General features: G+C 47.8%; 1 protein-coding gene and 1 long non-coding RNA gene across 2 annotated transcripts in view; one reads left to right on the top strand and one right to left on the bottom strand.

The window, feature by feature from the left end:
* Positions 1–7,455: 7,455 nt before the first annotated feature.
* LOC145532413 (uncharacterized) lies at positions 7,456–12,120 on the bottom strand. Its single transcript, XR_014073213.1, has 3 exons — positions 11,793–12,120; positions 11,127–11,298; positions 7,456–7,787 (listed from the first exon to the last, which is right to left on the bottom strand). It is a non-coding gene; the product is annotated as an uncharacterized LOC145532413 (long non-coding RNA).
* Positions 12,121–12,225: 105 nt separating this feature from the next.
* BCAS1 (brain enriched myelin associated protein 1) overlaps positions 12,226–18,181 on the top strand; it is a 143,339-nt gene continuing 137,383 nt past the window's right edge. The window contains exon 1 of the mRNA XM_081557300.1: positions 12,226–12,325. The gene's annotated coding sequence lies outside the window, so the exon portion shown is untranslated. The remainder of the gene's footprint in view (positions 12,326–18,181) is intronic.

Raw genomic sequence — 18,181 nt, 5'->3', positions numbered from 1 at the left:
ACCCACTGCGGTATTCATGGAAAGCCCATGGACAGAGGAACCTGACGGGCTACAGTCCCTGGGGTCACAAAAGAGTCGGACATGACTGACCGACTAAACGATCACAACTACTTGTAAGCAGGTAGTGGAGCAGAGCTGCATTATGTGCACCTTTAACCCCGAGACCGACCACCCTCGCTCAGAGCAGAGGGCTGACGAGGGCAGACGGGAACACAAGCGAGTCCAGGAGCCTCACTAATGAGGGGACCCTGGGCGTGAGGTCCAGCCCTTGTCTCACTCTCCCTGCACATCTCAAAGAGTGAGCACCTTGCTGCCCTCTGTATGGTTCTAGGAGTGGAGGGTGTGCACTTTCCACATGTCTGCGTGCCTAGTCTCTAAGCGGTGTCTGACTCTCTGCGACCCCATGGACTGTAGCCCACCAGGCTCCTCTGTCCGTGGGATGCTCCAGGCAAGAACACTGGCGTGGGTTGCCCTTCCCTCCTGCAGGGGATCTTCCCAACCCAGGGGTCAAACTGGAGAGTCCTGCGGCGCCTGCACTGGCAGGCAGGTTCTTGGCCACTGAGCCTCCTGGGAAGCCCTTTTTCATATGACACAGCCCCGAGACACAAGCTAACCACTTCATGTTGCTTTCAACCTCTTCCAGCCCTGGAGGGAATGCTAACTGGGTGGACTGATGAGAGATGACTTTACGATGCACCTTGGAGAAGGAAATGGCAACCCACCCCAGTATTCTTGCCTGGAGAATCCCAGGGACAGAGGAGCCTGGCGGGCTACAGTCCACAGGGTTGCAAAGAGTCGGACACAACTGAGCGACTTCACTTTCACTTGTGGATGGTTTACGGGATGTGAAAGTTATCATAACTCTAAGCAATGCTTGCATTTCCTGGTTGACTTGAGAACTCAATTCTCCAATGCACCTCTTCTCTAATGAAACACTTAAAGTTCCCTGCCTCATCAACTCCACCTTGGTAATGGGAAAAACGCAAATTTGGAATTACTAACTTCAGCTGGGTTTTCATCCTCTCGGCCTCATCTCCTAGCTGTGTGACTTGTGTTTACTCAGCTTCTCTGGGCCTCAGCTATTAAATAGAGACAGAAACACCTCATGTGCACGTGTTCTTGTGGGAATAAGAAAAGTCAGCATGTGCCTAGCTCAGTGCTTGGTGCAGAGCAGGGGCGGTGTCAGAACTCGTATTTCTGGATCAAAAGGCAAATATGAAAAACAGCTCCCTTTATAAGGATTGTTGTTGTTGTTTAGTCACTAAGTCGTGTCCAACTCTTTGCAACCCCATGGACTGTGGCCCGCCAGGCTCCTCTGTCCATGGGATTTCCCACTCAAGAGTACTGGAGTGGGTTGCCATTTCCTCCTCCAGGCGATCTTCCCGACCCAGGGATCAAACCCACACCCCTGCATTGGCAGGTGAATTCTTTACCCACTGAGCCCCTAGGGAAGCCCTTACACCTCACTTTGAAACTTCATTTTGCAACTCCTAGGAACTGACTATACATTCCCTTTGGCCTTCATGGAATCTCACTGAATTTCAGTAACAAACTAACATGCACAAATATTTAATTAGGGCGATTAACATTTATTGTCTTCAAGGCCCTTTCCTGTACCTTGTCTCAACTAATCCTCAGATAGCCTTGCCAGGGAGCTAGGAATTGCCCCACTTTTAAATAAGCTCGCAGAAGTCAAATATTTCACTCAGGGAAACACGGTAAGCAGAAAACTTAGACCCAAACCCCAATCTCTTTGACGCCACAGGCCTTACTCATTTCCCTACACTTCGTAGCATTCAGAGAACGTGTAAATGGGTGGGTCAGATTAATCTATCAGCATGTATTTGGCAAAGCCTATTGAACAACTTTGGTCGAAAGCCAAGGCTCCGTTTGTGATTCAGCCTAATTTGTTGAACTTTCTCTAATCGCCTGAATCGGACGTTGACCCAAATGACATAATCACTTATGCTGTCCGTGATTGTTCCGTCCTGCAGAGCCTCCGTTTATCAGCAAAAAGAATATTTGCAGAACGCTTAATCATCTGGATGCCTTGCACCTGGGCTTTCCAAGTAGCATCAACTCCCAAGTACCGATGCTTTTAAAATTAATTAAAAGATGTGCACACTGGCTGCTTTTTCCTCCCAAATGTGTTTGCTTTAGTGCAAAAGGGCATCAGGTACTTTTTGCACACTTCGAGCAGAAAGGTGAGATGAGGAGGAGAAAAGAAGTCTGGAAGTCAAAATTAATATTAAGAATTGCTGCACACACTTGAATGAGAAATGTTTTGCATTTTTTTTATGTGCACTTGTTTTCTTTTTAATCAGGCGATTCCTTCCTTTGGTTTGGATGCTTCTTTAGTTGTAATTTGCTCTGGTCTCTTTACCCCAGGTGACAGCTATGGAGGCCAGTCGGTGTCCCTGGTGTGTCCAGGCGCTGACTGGTGGGTGACGGTTGCCTGCAACACAGTAATGAGAAGGGTTGGAAAACTAAGTCCAGACACATAATTGTGAAGCATTAATTGTGCTTATATTATATTATCAAAGCTATGGTTTTCTAGTAGTCATGTATGGATGTGAGAGTTTATAAAGAAAGCTGAGTGCCAAAGAATTGATGCTTTTGAACTGTGGTGTTGGACAAGACTCTTGAGGGTCCCTTGGACCGCAAGGAGATCCAACCAGTCTATCCTAAAGGAAATCAGTCCTGAATATTCATTGGAAGGACTGATGGTGAAGCTGAAACTCCAATCCTTTGGCCACCTAAAGCAAAGAACTGACTCATTTGAAAAGACCCTGATGCTGGGAAAGATTGAAGGCAGGAGAAGGGGGTGACAGAGGATGAGATGGCTGGATGGCATCACTGACTCAATGGACATGAGTCTGAGTAAACTCCAGGAGTTGGTGATGGACAGGGAGGCCTGGCGTGCTGCAGTCCATGGGATCGCAGAGAGTTGGACACGACTGAGCGACTGAACTGAACTGTGCCAGGTCTTATCTGCAGCCTGCGGGGTCTATTTCCCTGACCAGGGATGGAACCAGGGCCCCGTGCATTGGGAGCGTGGGGTCTTAGTCACTGGACCCCCAGGCAGTCCCTTCCATGAGGTTTTCTATCGCAGTATATACGTGTACATGATTGTCTTATGTTGCTGGTCTCTTAATTTTAAGTACATTTTTAACAACACTGGGTTTATCCTCGCCTCACCATTGCTATTTTTAATACCATATTTTACATCTAATTGTTTTGTGTGTCCCTTAACTGCTTATTGTGGATAGAAAGGACGTTGTTACTCTTGTCTTTTAACTTCCCTGCGAGCTTTGTGTGTGGCTGGTTTTCTCCCTTTGCTGTGTGCCTTCCTATCTTTACCCGGGAGCTTTTTCACTTCATCCTTTTCTTGTCTCTAGTAGTGACCTCATCTCCTTCTCTTAGAGAATTTCCTATCTTTTAATATTTATTTATTTATCGGCGATGCCCGGTCTTGGTTGGGGCACACAGGGTCTCGATGCAGCCTGCGGGCTCTAGCGCCCTGACCGGGTCGAATCTGGGGCCCTTGTATTGGGAGCACAGCGCCTTAGCCCCCGGATCACCAGGGACGTTCCCCTTTAACATTTCTCCTAAAGATAGTTTGGTGGCGCTGAACTCTTATAGCTTTTGCTTGTCTGTAAAATTTTTGATTTCTCCATCAAATCTGATCAAGAGCCTTGGTGAGTAGAGTATTCTTGGGGGTAAGTCATTCCCTTCTATCTCTTTAAACAGCCCTTTTCATTCCCTTTAAATATATCATGCTACTCCTCTCTGGCCTGCAAAGTTTCTGCTGACGAATCAAGCGTGGCCTCACGAGAGGCTCTTGTCTGGTGTTTATTGTTTCAGTATCCTCTCCTCTCTTTAACTGTCGTCATCTCCACTACAGTGAGCCTCGGTGTCTGCAGCCTTGGAGAAGCGGCTTTTCGCAGGAGGCAGCCTACGTATACAGCAGTGCACATCCCTCTAATCACCCCAGCTCTATGCCCCAGCAGTTCCCCAATGAGGGCCGCGTGGGCCCCTCTGTTATGGAGGGCTGACCATGTGGTGGTCTGGGAGGCGTGGTTGACCCCCAGTCTGCTTGATTGCCAGGCCTTGCCTTGTGCACAGGCTGCTGGTTGCTGGCTGGTGGGCCCGGATCACAGAGCAGCTGTCTGTGGAATCCCAGGAACCCCCAGAGCTTACGCTGTCTCCCTGAGGGGCAGAGAGTGTCCAGGAGACTCCTGGGCTGTTGCCCACCCACTGGCGGGTGAAGTCAGGACTTGGGGTAAGTTCCAGACTACTGGCGGGGGCAGCTGGGTCCTGGAGTCTGGTTGTGTGGCTCAGGGACTCCAGAGCTGGTGTCAGCTCACTGGTGGAGGGGCTGGTTCCTGACACGGTGGAGTATGGGGTCTGGGATATTCCGAAGCTTGTGTTTACCTACAAGGGGTCAGAGCCAGGGTTCAGCTGGACCCCCCAGCTGGGGGATAGTGGGGTGTTTTATTTTTTAAGCTTATTGTGCACTAACAAATTTCACTTATTTGATTTTTTTGAAAATATTTATTTATTGGACTTGCCTGGCCGTACAGTGGATAAGAATCTGCCTGACAATGCAGGGTACACAGGTTTGATCCCTGGTCTGGGAAGATCCCTCATGCTGCGGGGCAACTAAGCCCGGCACCCCAACTACCGAGCCTGCGCTCTAGAGTGTGGGAGCCACGAGGCCTGCAATAAGAGGCCTGCGCACTGCGACTAGAGAGTAGCCCCCCCGCTGAAACTAGAGAAGCTCGTGCAAAAAAACCCAAAAACAGCAAATGCAGAGTCCGTGCAGCCGAAAAAGAACTTCACTGATGTCTTGATCTCTCGGTCTGGAGTCTCGGTTGCTTCACGCGGGCCCTTCCGTTGCGTGCTCAGCCTCTCTGCTCGTGGCACGTGGGCGCCGGCGCTCGGGGCTTCAGTAGCTGTGGCTCGCGGTGCTCTTTGGCGTGTGGGATCTTAGTTCCTCAACACGGCAAGACAGATTCTGCTGGGGGTTTTTTTATTAATTAGTTACGGCCTGAGATCCTAGTGTTTCTTGCGTCTGGCACCCGCCCCCTGGTGGCCGAGGCCGGCCCGGCACAAAGAGCCAGCTCTCTGGAGGGCAGCCCGGACACGGAGGGGCTCTTGGAACTGAGGCCTGAACTCCGGGGGCAGGACTGTGGGCTCGGGGGTCTCTAGGCAGGCTCCCTGCTGGCGGGTGGGGCTGGGTCCCTGGCCGGTTGGTCACGTGGCCTGAGACGTGCCCACGCTGTGCCCAAGGGCTGCCTGGTGGGCCCGGCCTTCCCCCTGCGCAGGAGGGAGGCCCCCGGGGCGGCGGCCAGCAGGCAGCACGGTCCACGCAGTCCCGAGGGTGTCCCCGCCGCCGGCGTCTGTCCCTGCCTCCCGGGCGCGCTCCAGGACCAGCGGGGGCCGGCCCAGGCTCCGGTCCACCGGCTGCTTTTGCACACGGCCGGGGGCACGTAAGAGGCTGTGGGCCCTTTTATTGTTGTTGCAAAACGTTTGACTCATATGCACCTGTTTTTTAAAACAGATATGTATTTAGTCAGTTTTGGCTGCGTTAGGTCTTAGCCGCGTGAAGCTTGTGGGAACTTCCATCGCAGGGCAAGGGCTCCGTGGTCCTGGCGGCCGCGGGGTCCCCTACGTGGCAGGCAGAGTCTTCACCACCAGACCACCAGGGAAGCCTCTGTTTCCCCCAGTCCTGGGGGGCTCCCAAAGTTAAGCCCTGCCAGCCTTCAAAGCCAAATGCTCCAAGGGCTCCTCTCCCCAGGGCAGGACCCTGGGCTGGAGAGCCCTGTGGGCTCAGAGGACTCGCTCCCACGGGAGAACCCCTGCGGTGTAAGCGCTCCCTGCTTTGGGGGGTCGTGTACCTGGGGGTTCAGGACTTGACTGCATCGCGGGTCTGCCCTCCTCATCTCGCCATGGTTCCTTCTTTATGTCTTTAGCTGTGGAAGATCTTCTATGCTGGTCCTGGTCTTTTTCTCTGAGGACTGTTCTGCAGATGGGTGTGATTTTGGTGTGTTCGTGAGCAGAGTTGAGCTCAGGGTCTTTGCACGCCGCCCTCTTGGCCCCAGCCACTCAAGGGCACAAACACAGCCTTCACAGATGATGTGCAGGATGAGTTTTGGAGGTCTGCACACAAGTACTTTTTATTACTATTAATGTGTGCTTACAATTATCTTCCATAATGATACTAACTACTTAAAAATTTCTAGGAGTATTATTAAATTTGCTTTTTAAGTAAGTTGATTTACATTTTATTTTTTAAAAAAATCTATTGGCTGCAACACGAGGCAGGTGGGATCTTAGTCCCCCGACCAGGGTTTACATTTTAAAGGGGGGTTGATAGGGAGTGATGTCAGGCAGCCAGCATGAAAATGGCCCGAGAGGGTCTGGAGATGAGGAACTGCTAGAATTCAATAACCCTGGAGGAAGGGCTGAGTAGATGCTCCATTTCACAGGTGAGGAAACAGGCTTGGAGATTCATAAATGCTTATGGTTCTTGGAACTCATGCAGTGGGGCCGGGATTTGACCTCAGGAGGTTTGGCCGTGGAGCCCAGACACGGAGGTGGCCACTGTGTCTCCCACCTCCTGTGATTCACGTCTTTAAACAACCCCTGGAAGGACGGGCAAGACTGGCAGACTGTGGCAAGGGTGCTGGCGGGGGTGTCACCCCCGATTTTGTCATAAAGGGTTGTCACATCGGTCCTACAGCAAACTCTCTTCAGTTGGTTTTATGAGTGAGTATCTGTGTTGGGGTGTCCGCAGGGCAAGAAAATGAGGGTAGGAAAGTCCAAAAAGAAGTCTGCGCGCCAAGTCACTTCAGTTGTGCCTGACTCTTTCGTGACCCCATGGACTGTAGCCCTCCAGGCTCCTCTGTCCATGGGATCCTGCAGACAAGAACACTGGAGTGGGTTGGCATGCCCTCCTCTGGGGAATCTTCCGGACCCAGAGATCAAATCCACTTCTCTCTTGTCTCCTGCATTGGCAGGTGGGTTCTTTACTACTAGCACCACCTGGGAAGCCCCACTCGAGAAAAGAGCCTAGTAAGTCCCAAATTAACCATCAGAACAGTGTCATGCACTGATTTATCCAACAAATACCTACTACATCCTATTAAATTGTATGCCTGTTAAAGATAAAGCAATTCTATTCTCACACTGCAAGATTTGCTCCTTATTCCCTCCTGGAAGTTCTCTGCTTTCCAAGCGTCATTCACTAGGGAGACAAGCTCATCCCACCTTGCAAACTTGGATTGATTAGTTCTTTTTTTAACACCTGAATGGTAGGAAATTATCTGTCATCATTGTTCTCCAAAACGTTCTGAGATTTTTAATTTCAGGTACCTTTCGGCTGTCGGAAAACCCCACATATGAGTTATCATTGAAAATGAATAAATGAAAATAAGGCAGGAAACACGAAAGTGAGTAAGAATGGAGGCACTGATGTTTTTGGTTCATCAGCAAAGTGGGTTCTGGTTTGCATTAAATAACAGAAGCGGATGATTAACTAAAACAAGCAACTAAAAGCATAAGGGCCACAAAGACTGGCTCAGAACTGCCTTCTAAAGACAGTGTTGACTAGATCAGAACCATAGACCCAGCAGAGTATGCTACCATTGTGGTCTTCATGAAGTTCCCGAGACAAACTTCATCTTTTTTTTTCCTTAGAGTTTCTGGATAAAGGTGCTGAGTCTGACTTTGGACAAACATCCATTCAATTTGCCAATTTTTTCCATGATTCACTAGCAAGTGACCTGCAAAAAAATTCACATTAAGGCTTTAAAAGTCTACAAGTACCGGAAGAGCTTAAAATAGTTAACTCATCAACTAGCCTGGAATGAACTTAGGATAAGTTTGTCCAACATGTTCCTGTTTTGACTAGGAAAAAAATCAGAAAACAACTTCATTGGAGGAAAGGGCAGTTTGTGTGTGGAGGTCAGCATCAAACCTCCTTGGTAATGAATGACTCCGGTAGTTACTCGTGTTCTGGCCAATCCGATGAAGTCACATTTTATCCCTACACGTTTAAATGACTTTGTTCTAGAGATCCTGGAAACTTAAAACTGTGCTAGTCTTCTAAAATAAACGGGTAACTTGCTTGCTTTTCCTGTTTCCAAAAAGGCTTTAGATTATCAATACTTTAAAAGTTATACCCCTATGAAACTACACAAGCGTGGGCAGGACTGGCTACATAATTTGCAGGATCCGGTGTCAACTAAAAATGAGGAGCTTCTTGTTTAAAATGATTTAAGAATTTCAAGGTAGTGGCACAAGGCATTGAATCAAGGGCCCATCTAAGCTTGGGGTCCCATGTGCCTGGCCAGGGAAGGTCCCTCACCTGTGGAGCCAGCTCTGACACAGGCATGGAGGTGTTTGACCACCACTGCACCAATCGCTCTGTTGATTATTGATTTACCCAGATTTTCTTTTTCTTCTTGGGTCAGTATAAGTCATTTACATTTCCCCCCACGCAAAGCTCGACTGAGGCTGGAGGAACCCTCGCCAGGATGGCTCCCTCGTGGGGCAGCAAGTTGCTGGCCATTTGGAGGGCGCCTTATTCTTCACCAGGTGGACATCTCTACAGCGTTTCTTACATGGACTTAGAGCCCAGCTGATCCCCCCCAGTGAGAGCAAGGCAGAAGTCACATTTTCTTTTAGGGCATAAGCTTGGAAGTCACACAAGTCATTTCTGCAATAGCCTGTTGGTTATGGAGGTCTGCCCCGCCCAGTGCAGACCACATGAGAGATGAGCACCAGTGGCGGGCATCCCGGAGGCTGACATCACTGCTCTCTACACAGAGAAGCTAATGGTAATAATAGCAGGAGTCGTCGACCGAAGCGCGTACTATGCGCCAACAATACAGTCCGCACTCTGTATATATTACTCAACTTATTTACTTATTTGTTCGGCTGTGCCACCAGCTTACGGGATTTAGTTCCCTGACCGGGGGTCGAGGCCAGGCCCTCGGCAGATAAAGCACAGAGCCCTGACCACTGCACCAGCAGGAATCGTCCCACATCTTCAATGCACAGCAACAGCAAGAGGTCACTACTGTCACCAACCGCAGGGCACACATCAGTAAACAGGTTTGGATAAATTAAGTAACTTGTCTTCTCTTTTGTATAAAATACAGGTTTTTTTTTTTAAACAATTATCTAGACCCACCCAGGTGAATCGGACTTCCCTGGTGGCTCAGATGGTAAAGCATCTACCTGCAATACAGGAGACCCGAGTTCGACCCGTGGGTCGGGAAGATCCCCTGGAGAAGGAAATGGCAACCCACTCCATATTCTTGCCTGGAGAATCCCATGGACAGAGGAGCCTGGTGGCCTATAGTCCAGTGGGTCACAAAGATTCGGACACAACTGAGTGACTAACACACACCCTGGTGAATCAGCATTTCTAAGCAGCAGCATTAGTGACATTAAGGCTAAATAATTGTTTGTTGTAGGGTTGCTGTCCTGTGCACTGCAGAGTATTTAGTAGCATCCCAGGTTCTCTAGAATCCCAGGGACGGCGGAGCCTGGTGGGCTGCCATCTATGGGGTCGCACAGAGTCGGACACGACTGAAGCGACTTAGCAGCAGCAGCAGCAGCAGGTTCTCTACCTGCTAGATGCCAATAGCAACCTCTCTCAATGGTGACAGCCAAAGATGTCACCAGACACTGCCAAATGTCCCCTGGGAGGTGAAATTACCCCAGTCGAGAACTATTGCTCATGCTAGAATTTTTCTCTGTTGAGCTATCATTTCAGTGTGGTGCAAAATTTCAAGTGTTAGATGCAAATTCCAGTCATTGAATTGAAAATGAAAAGAAGCATGCATTCATTTCACAAACATATATTGTCTCCCTAGAGACCTGTACACACAACTGTAAAAATGCCCATACTGGCAGTGGTGAACTATCCAAGATATGTAGGGATGAGTTATTAATTGTTGGAGATTAAAATCTGCACTATGGATTAGCAGTTGAACAAAGAATTGGCTTGTCAGGTCAGATGGGACTGACCAAATTAGGAACCACAGGAGCTACTGAGCTAATTGTAACAAAAGGAGCAGTTTACAGAATGCATTCCATTTACCCAATTCAGAAGGAATTCCACCTGCCTTTGAAGCAAACAGAGCTTAGGGAATGTATAGATTTCCACACCAGTGTTGGAAATTGCCTTGGGAATCTATTCATTATCAGTGTGTTTATCTTGCAATACAAACAGTTCCCAGGGATCTCATATTAGCCCTCAGAAAGACAATTGAGAAAAATGATTTGTGATCATGACATTATTGCTCAAAATATGTTGATACTTTAGTTCTAAACATTGGCTCTAGGAGACACGTTTATCTCAACAAGTTAATACATTTTTATCTGCTATTGAATAATTAGGTCGCTGATTAACTGGGTACAAATGTTATACCTGCCACTAAGGCCATTATTCATTTGAACATACGGATGGAAATCCCTCAAGTTTCTAGCAATTTCTAGCAACTTGTAGAAAGTTAAGCCATCAAACAGAATAAAAAGGGCTACGCGCTCTCCAGCTGCTGACTTAAATTTTGCACACCGTGAGAGTTGGGGTTCAGGCAGACTTGCTCTTAGCTACTTTGCCAGAAGCTAGCCTAGTGTCTGGTACATAGTAAGCGCTCAAAAACCTTCAGTACAGTTCAGTTGCTCAGTCGTGTCTGACTCTTTGTAACCCCATGGACTGCAGCACGCCAGGCTTCCCTGTCCCTTACCAACTCCTGGAGCTCGCTCAAACTCATGTCCATCGAAACTTTAGTTGAAACTCATGTCCAGCAAAAACCTTAGTTGAAAAAAAGATGAATGATCTTCAAAAGTTCATTAACTTCATTTCCTAGAAGACTGTCAAGAAATGTCATTCTGGAATGGATTTGAAATCCCGTTTCCTATCCTCCACCATGTTCCAAATAATCTTTTAACACCTTCTGATATAAATACCTGAACCATCAGCTCACCCGTTGACTCTGGGTGCTGATTAGATTTTGCACTGGGGTTGAACTTAGATGCTCCTATTGAGCTGGCCCAATGCTTGACTCACGGCTCCTCTGAGGACAAACACTGCTCCTGCCAAATCTTACCGTATTGAAGGGGAAATTTTTATGACAGGTCTGAATGTCTGGCATCCTGAATATGCATTACATGAGGTCATCCAGACCACCAAGTCCACTGTCTCTTCAATCTACACGGACCGCAGGCTGAACTTTGTGAAATCGCCAAACTTCGTGAAATATGTCAAAGAGTAACTGCCTTCTGCGGTAATGAAAAAAGAAGTAAGAGCAAAGACAGTGGCTGATAACATATACTGAAAATTTGTGTGACAATTATTATGGCTAAATCTGTTTTTGTTTGGATGTCTTTCATTTGTTTTTTCATTAAAACTTAGCTTATTTCCTTTATTTGAGCAGAAGTGAATGTGTAACAAAATACAGTTTCTCAAATTAATACAGTGTCACCGAATTCAGAGCACTGCTTGTATATGTGTGACAGACACAGCCACGCGCCACACAGACTCCTTACTCATTCACTCATGATGGGAGGGCACCGGCTTTACAATATGCTGGGGCGGCTCCTGCTGTACAGCAACGCGAGTCAGCTCTGCGCACAGCTGTCCCCTCCTCCTGCGCCTCCCTCCCACCCCATCCCGCCCGCCGTGTAAGCCGTCCCACCGAGCTGAGCTCCCTGTGCTATACGGCAGTTTCCCACTAGCTGTCTATTTTTACGTTGGTTTTAAAGCATCATCTCACTGTAGTTTTCATGTTGGCCGTGAGCCGCAAGGTGGAGTGAGCTCCAGTGTTCACATGAGGAGATGGAAGCTCGGCGAGGTTAAGAAATGCGCTGCAGGTCCCAGGGCCAAGGAGCGGTGAACCTGATCTTTGAGTCCAGCGTTCTTTGTGACCCCAGAGCATGGGTTCTCCATTTCCGCGATTTATGTCTTCAAATGAGTATCAGAAAAAAAACATGAAAATAGTAGACACCGCATCAGTTTGCGTTCATCCTTAGAAGGTGCAGAGAGCCAAGCTGCCCCTGTGGGGCCGCTGCGGTTCCACGCGAATCAGGATGACCTGTGTGACTGGTAGGTGTTGTGAAGTGGTGGTGTGTGATTACCAAGGCTGGGTCATAAAAGGCATTGTGACTTTCACCTTGCACCCTCCTGGATCACTCTCTCTGGGGGAAGCCAGCCACCATGTCATGAGGACACTCAAGAAGTCCTGTGGAGAGGCCCACGGGACCCAGAACGAAGGCCTCCTGCCAACAGCCAGGACTGACTGCCAGGCATGTGAGTGAGTCAGCTTGGAATGAGTCTCCCCGCCCATTCACGCCTGCAGACAACTTACAGTTATCCTGATTGCAGTCTTGTAAGACAGAACTGTCCAAGAATTCCTAAAATTTTTTTGGTATAATTTGTTACACAGCAACAGCTAACTAATATAAAAGGGGAAGATGTTTTCAAAGGAGAGATTAAAACAATGAACCGTGATACCTAAGATGGATAGGGAAGGAAGTAACGATATGTAGGTTGTGCAGTTGGATGATGTAACTGAATAAAGTCAAAACTGCGCATCATGGTGCACATAGCCCAGGCCCTCATGCACTCTGACTTGATCTCTTGCTCACTAAGCATGTTCCACACTGGTTCCATTGATGCCGTTGTTGTTCCTTCAATAACCCAAACTCATTCCTGCCTGGGGACTTCTTGCAATTGCAGTTCCTTTACCTGGTACGTCCTTCCTCCAGATCATTGCATTGCTGGTTCTTTCTCATTCTTTGAGCCTCAGCGTTAAAATAGCTTATTCAGAGAAAACCATCTCGTGTAATAACCCCCCTACTCCCACTAAGCTATCCTGTAGCATCACCCTATTTTACTTCGTTCATATTCCATAGCCCTCTCGGAAATGATTTTATCTATTCGCTTGTCTGGTTACATGTCTCCTTGACAAGAGTGTAAGAGGACTCGGACCGGAACCTCCCCGGCGGTCCAGGGGTTAAGGCCTTGCCTTCGAATGCAGGGGGTGCAGGCTGACCCTTTGGCCATGGTGGGGTCAAAATACACAATTGCTGGGCGAGTCAAAAGAAGCAGACTCAGAGGACACAAACTGTGCAAGTTCTGACAACGAGGAAACGCCAGGCAGACGGGAACTGGGAACACGAGCCAGCAGGGAGGCGGAGGCGTTCAGGCCTCACCTCCGGGAAGGACGCCAAGCTCCGCGGAAGCAGGTCGCAGCTTCCGCGTGGAAATGGCGCTGCAGCCGCGTGAACGAGGGTGCGGGCGTGGGGAGGAGGCGCGAAGGAGTCTCACCAGCCCTGCATCCAATCCGATCTGGAGGAGCTTCAGAGGGACCTGCGTTCAGCTCATCATGACTCCTTTGGCCCCTGAATACGGCCACACGGTAAAGCCAGTGTCATCTGGAAGCCTTCCTCCGATTTCACAGAACACATGCAGCTTCAGAGACAGTTCCACCGGCACGTGCGGGGTCTCGTGTTCATTCGCTGCCGCGTATCATTTCACGTTCCACCCTAACCGGACACTCTGAACCTGATATTAACACGCTATGGGCAACTGGAGCCTCGGGAGCCTCCCCCAATTATGAATTTACAAGCGGTTGATGCATCACGTGCAGGCACCTTTTAATCGTCAAAGACAAACCCAGGAATAGTGTGGATTCTGCCCCTCTGTGTGCCGCTGTGTCTACAGTGGGGAGGCCCAGGCTCCAAGGGTTCTGAAACCCAGCTCCACGTCCGCATGAATCACTATGCTTTCAAAGCAGAGCTCAGCACGCTGTAGAACCGTTAAATTCACGGGCGATGTCCTAACCAAAGAAATTAATTTCTGTCTTGAAAGGGAAATAGGTTCCCCTCTTTCAGATGGAAGGCATAAGTGTATGTTTTGAAAGTTGATAGCACAGCAATAAGGAATTCATCTTCATATTCAGGGACTGGGGTGATTAATAACCAATAATTCTTAAGAGTCTGATTTATTGATATGTGACAGCTGTCAGCCCACAGGCGTTGTGTGTAGCAACTGGAATTGTCTTCATTTCATTCAGCCTGAAACACGACTCTTAGGATGGTTCCCTGAGTCACTTGAGTGGTGTAACCAGCCTTAGAAATTGAAAACAGCAGACCCAGAAAGGATGGTTAAAGGAAATGAGAAAATACAGCAAAGATCATTTGCTGACAAAAGATGTACAAATTTTTATGGGGCTTTCTTTTTCCTTTCAAAAAAATTTTTGTTCTTTTTTTTTCTTACTACACAATGTAAGTAGTACATCATGATTCTTTTTGATCATCAAGACCAATAGTCATAGCCTGAAAAGATCGTCTTATGCAAGTCTCTCCATTTCAAAATTGGAACTGTCCTCCTGAATCCATCTCCTTTCACTGGGAAAAAAAGTTGATGAAAGAGCTCTTCAGGATTTTCAGTGGAGGTTCAGGCCTTTCGTTAGGCTGAGGCGGGCTCCAAGGACAGGAGAGACGCTGAGCGAGAGAGGAAGAGGAGGAGAGAAGGTTAAGACTAGAGAGCTGGACGAGAAGACAGAGAGCAGGAGAGATGCCGAGCGGAAGCGAAGAAAGCCAAAGAAGTCCGCGTGCTGAGCGGCGTGGGTCCACCCGCGGGGAGAAGCCCGTGTGGCAACGGCTGGGAAAAGGGGCTGGAGAAAGGAGACCCTGTGTGGAGGCTTCGCTGGGATCAATCACACCACCCTTATTCACGTCTTTGCTTCCCCAGCCACATCTGTTTCTTCCTGGGAGGCTGACCTCCGTGGTCCTCCAGCTCCTCTCCCAGTGGCTGCATTTGGATTCAGCCAGCGGGAGCAAGTCTAAGCAGGAAATCAGAGGATGGGAAGTGAGACCGGCCAGAACATCGCTTCTGTCACCCCTCAGGCCACATGTCCACCACTAGCTTCATCCCACGAGATGACATCTCCCTCTTGGAAGCCCAGCCTCACCATCAGCCTTCACTGGGCACCTGCAAGCAGTATTTCCTCCTCTTGCCCTTCAGGCTGAGTCCTTAGCGCAGGAGTGTTTCAGAAAGGTCTTCAAGTCAGTGAAAGAAATGAAACAAATGTTTGTGACCAGCGGTTATCAGGTGCTCCCGACATGAGCTCATTTCCCCCTTAAAAAAAAGAAAAGGACCAATTGCCCTTTTCCTACGGATAAAAGACATCATCATTATATACTAAGCACCAAGCTAATTTTTTTTAAGTAAAGACAAAGCATTCCACCAGACAGAAGAACTTTAAGCCCTGATGAGATGACCTCTAAGAAGAAAGAAGTGATTATTTTTTCTTTTTCAAAAACCTTTTTATTTTGGATTGGGAGATGGATGATGAAGGAACAATGTTGAGATAGTCCCAGGTGAACATATACGTGCGTCCATTCTCCCCCAAACTCCCCTCCCGTCCAGGCGGCCACATAACACTGAGCAGTTATGTGCTACACAGCAGGTCCTGGTTGGTTCTCCATTTTAAATACAGCAGTGTGTACATGCCCATCCCAAACTCCCTAACTACCCCTTCCCCCATCCTTCCTCCCAGCAACCATAAGTTCTCTATCTAAGTCTGTGACTTTCTTTCTGTTTTGTAAGTTCATTTGTATCATTTAAAAAAAAAAAAATTCCATATATAAGCGATGTCTTATGATACTTCATCCTCTCTGTCTGACTTCACTCAGGTCCATCCATGTTGCTGCAAATGGCACCATTTTCCTTTTTTATAATTGACTAATATTCCATTGTATATGTGTACCACATCTTCAGAAAGAATTTCAGATAATTTTTGATTAGAAAATAAAAACATTTAGAAATAAGCCAAAGGAGTGTGAACTAGAGCCTCAGACGTAAAGGTGGCAACTAGACTCACTCTTCCACAAAGCTTAACTGGAATCCGAGGACTCTTCTCTGAACCACACACCCAGGCCAACGTGTGAACTCATTGCTTAAGCTAAGAAAGGAAGCGACCACGAAAGAGAACTCAAAAAATTGTGTTGAATTCCTCTGCCAAGCGTTGGATTGCCAAAATATTTAAACCGAGGATCTTCAGGCATCCTGGTGAGATATTTTTCCCCATGTATTTTGGCCCATAGCCCAACTATAAACCCCCTGAGTTAAATTACGCCCCAGGAATGATCACCCCCAAGAGCGGTTGTGATAAAATTACTGGATGAACTCATCAGGAACTTTGTGTGCAGCAAATTAATAAATAAAGTCAGAATGAGGAAAAGTGTCCACTGTGGATGGAGCCAAAATCCCTTCTTGGGAGCAGTTTATCACGAGCTATCTGACCTACTTTTCCCATCAGCCATGCCTTCCACTAAAACTGTATTTGAACTCTGGGGTTCACATCACAGACTTAGGACTAGTTTATTATCTCATCATTTGGAAGAAGACTAATAAAAATAACCAATTAAAAAAGTGGTCAATCAGCCAAGAATAAGTGATGGAGAAAATGGAAGAGGAATTTTAAGAGAAATAAGTAGTTTGGAAAACAATTTTATAAAGACTTAACATGCTTCTCAAGGGCTTCCCTGGTGGCTCAGTGGTAAAGAATTTACCTGCCAATGCAGGAGACACAAAAGACGCGGGTTCGATCCCTGGGTTGGGGAAATCCCCTGGTGAAGGAAACGGCAACCTGCTCCAGTATTCTTGCCCGGAGCATCCCACGGACAGAGGAGCCCGGCGGGCACAGAGGAGACCTCCTTCCCAGGATTGAAGACCCTTATGGGTCGGACCCAGTGAGCCTCTCAAAGCTTAAAAGGATTCGGATTTGACAGTAACACTCTTTCTCTGGAAGAAAAGGCTAATGATAGCCCACTACACACAAGAATCTCTGAGGCCTCTTTCCCAAATCCAGTTATCAACTGCAGTAACCCCAGCCTGCGCTATTTCTCACGGTCGCGTGCTGTTTCTTGAGCCCTGACTGGGATAATTACAGACTGTTATGGGAATGTCCTGAGACACCTCAAGGAAGGAATGTGTTGCATATAAACCGGCTCCTCCATGGAAATCCATATAAGTACATCGTGTCTGGTCCACAGAACATCAAGATTCCTTTGCTCTCTTCTCTCTCTCTCCTTCTGCACGTTGGGGCCAACTCAGCACTATTCGTGTGGGGCCAGGAGTTCATTCTGGACCCAAGGATGATCAGTTCACAAGGTGGAAAAGGTGAGTGAGCCTCCCTCCCCTTCTCCTCAGCTACCAGCTTCTCAACAACCTCAGGAGATGCAGCCTCCTTGAGATGCGCTCCAGAGCTCTCACGTCTGCCCCTACCAGCTGCTTCCCGTTCGGGACCCTGCCGAGGACGTGTTTCCCCCGCTCCCTCCTCTGAGTGTTCTTCGACTTCGAGAAACAATTGTGTGTGCTCAGCCACTCAGTCGTGTCCAACTCTGCGACCCCCTGGACTGTAGCCTGCCAGGCTCCTCTGTCCGTGATATTCTCCAGGCAAGAATACTGGGCCAGGTTGTCATTTCCTTCTCCAGGGGATCTTCCTGACCCAAGGATCGAACCCAGGTCTCCTGTCTGGGCAGGTGGATCCTTTACCACTGTGCCAGCTGGGAAATCCTAGTGGCAACAGTTAAAACACATCAATGTTTTCCGGGTCATAGAAAGTAAAAGGTGCTCGTTTGAATTCTTTTTTCTCCTCTCTTCTTCAAATGACATAATTCTTTCCAAATTCCATGCTGCTCAAAACATGACCAAGATACATTTTTCACATAAAGTATGACCTTATTTCCTTAAGGATATGCCCACCACAGACAGCTAAAGCTTGGCTTGACGCACCTTACCACCAACTGCAACACACACAGGCACCCACACCCATAATACATACATGTGTATTTAGCCTTAGAAGAACGTCAAGAATGTGTTCATTTATTGATGAGGTCATAAAACGTATATTCCCCTAAAGATTTTCATCTCAGCTACTTTAAGGCTGATGGAATTAGGATCTGATTTTTTTTCACAACAGCCTGAAAAAATAGTTGAGACCTGGAAAAAAAATCACATCCTACCTATGAGAAAGAAATATCAAAATGACATGTAATAGATGTTTAATAAGTATCTGGAAAATATAAAACTATGTCAGTAACCAGTTGTTACTCAAGTTAGTACTGATACATATACATGTGTGTGTAGTATATG

Source organism: Giraffa tippelskirchi, chromosome 13 (genome assembly GCF_054371585.1).
Source record: "Giraffa tippelskirchi isolate mGirTip1 chromosome 13, T2T-mGirTip1v1.2.pri, whole genome shotgun sequence".
NCBI lineage: Eukaryota > Metazoa > Chordata > Mammalia > Artiodactyla > Giraffidae > Giraffa > Giraffa tippelskirchi.
The sequence above is the reverse complement of the archived record's forward strand: the minus strand, read 5'-3'. Positions and strand labels throughout refer to the sequence as shown.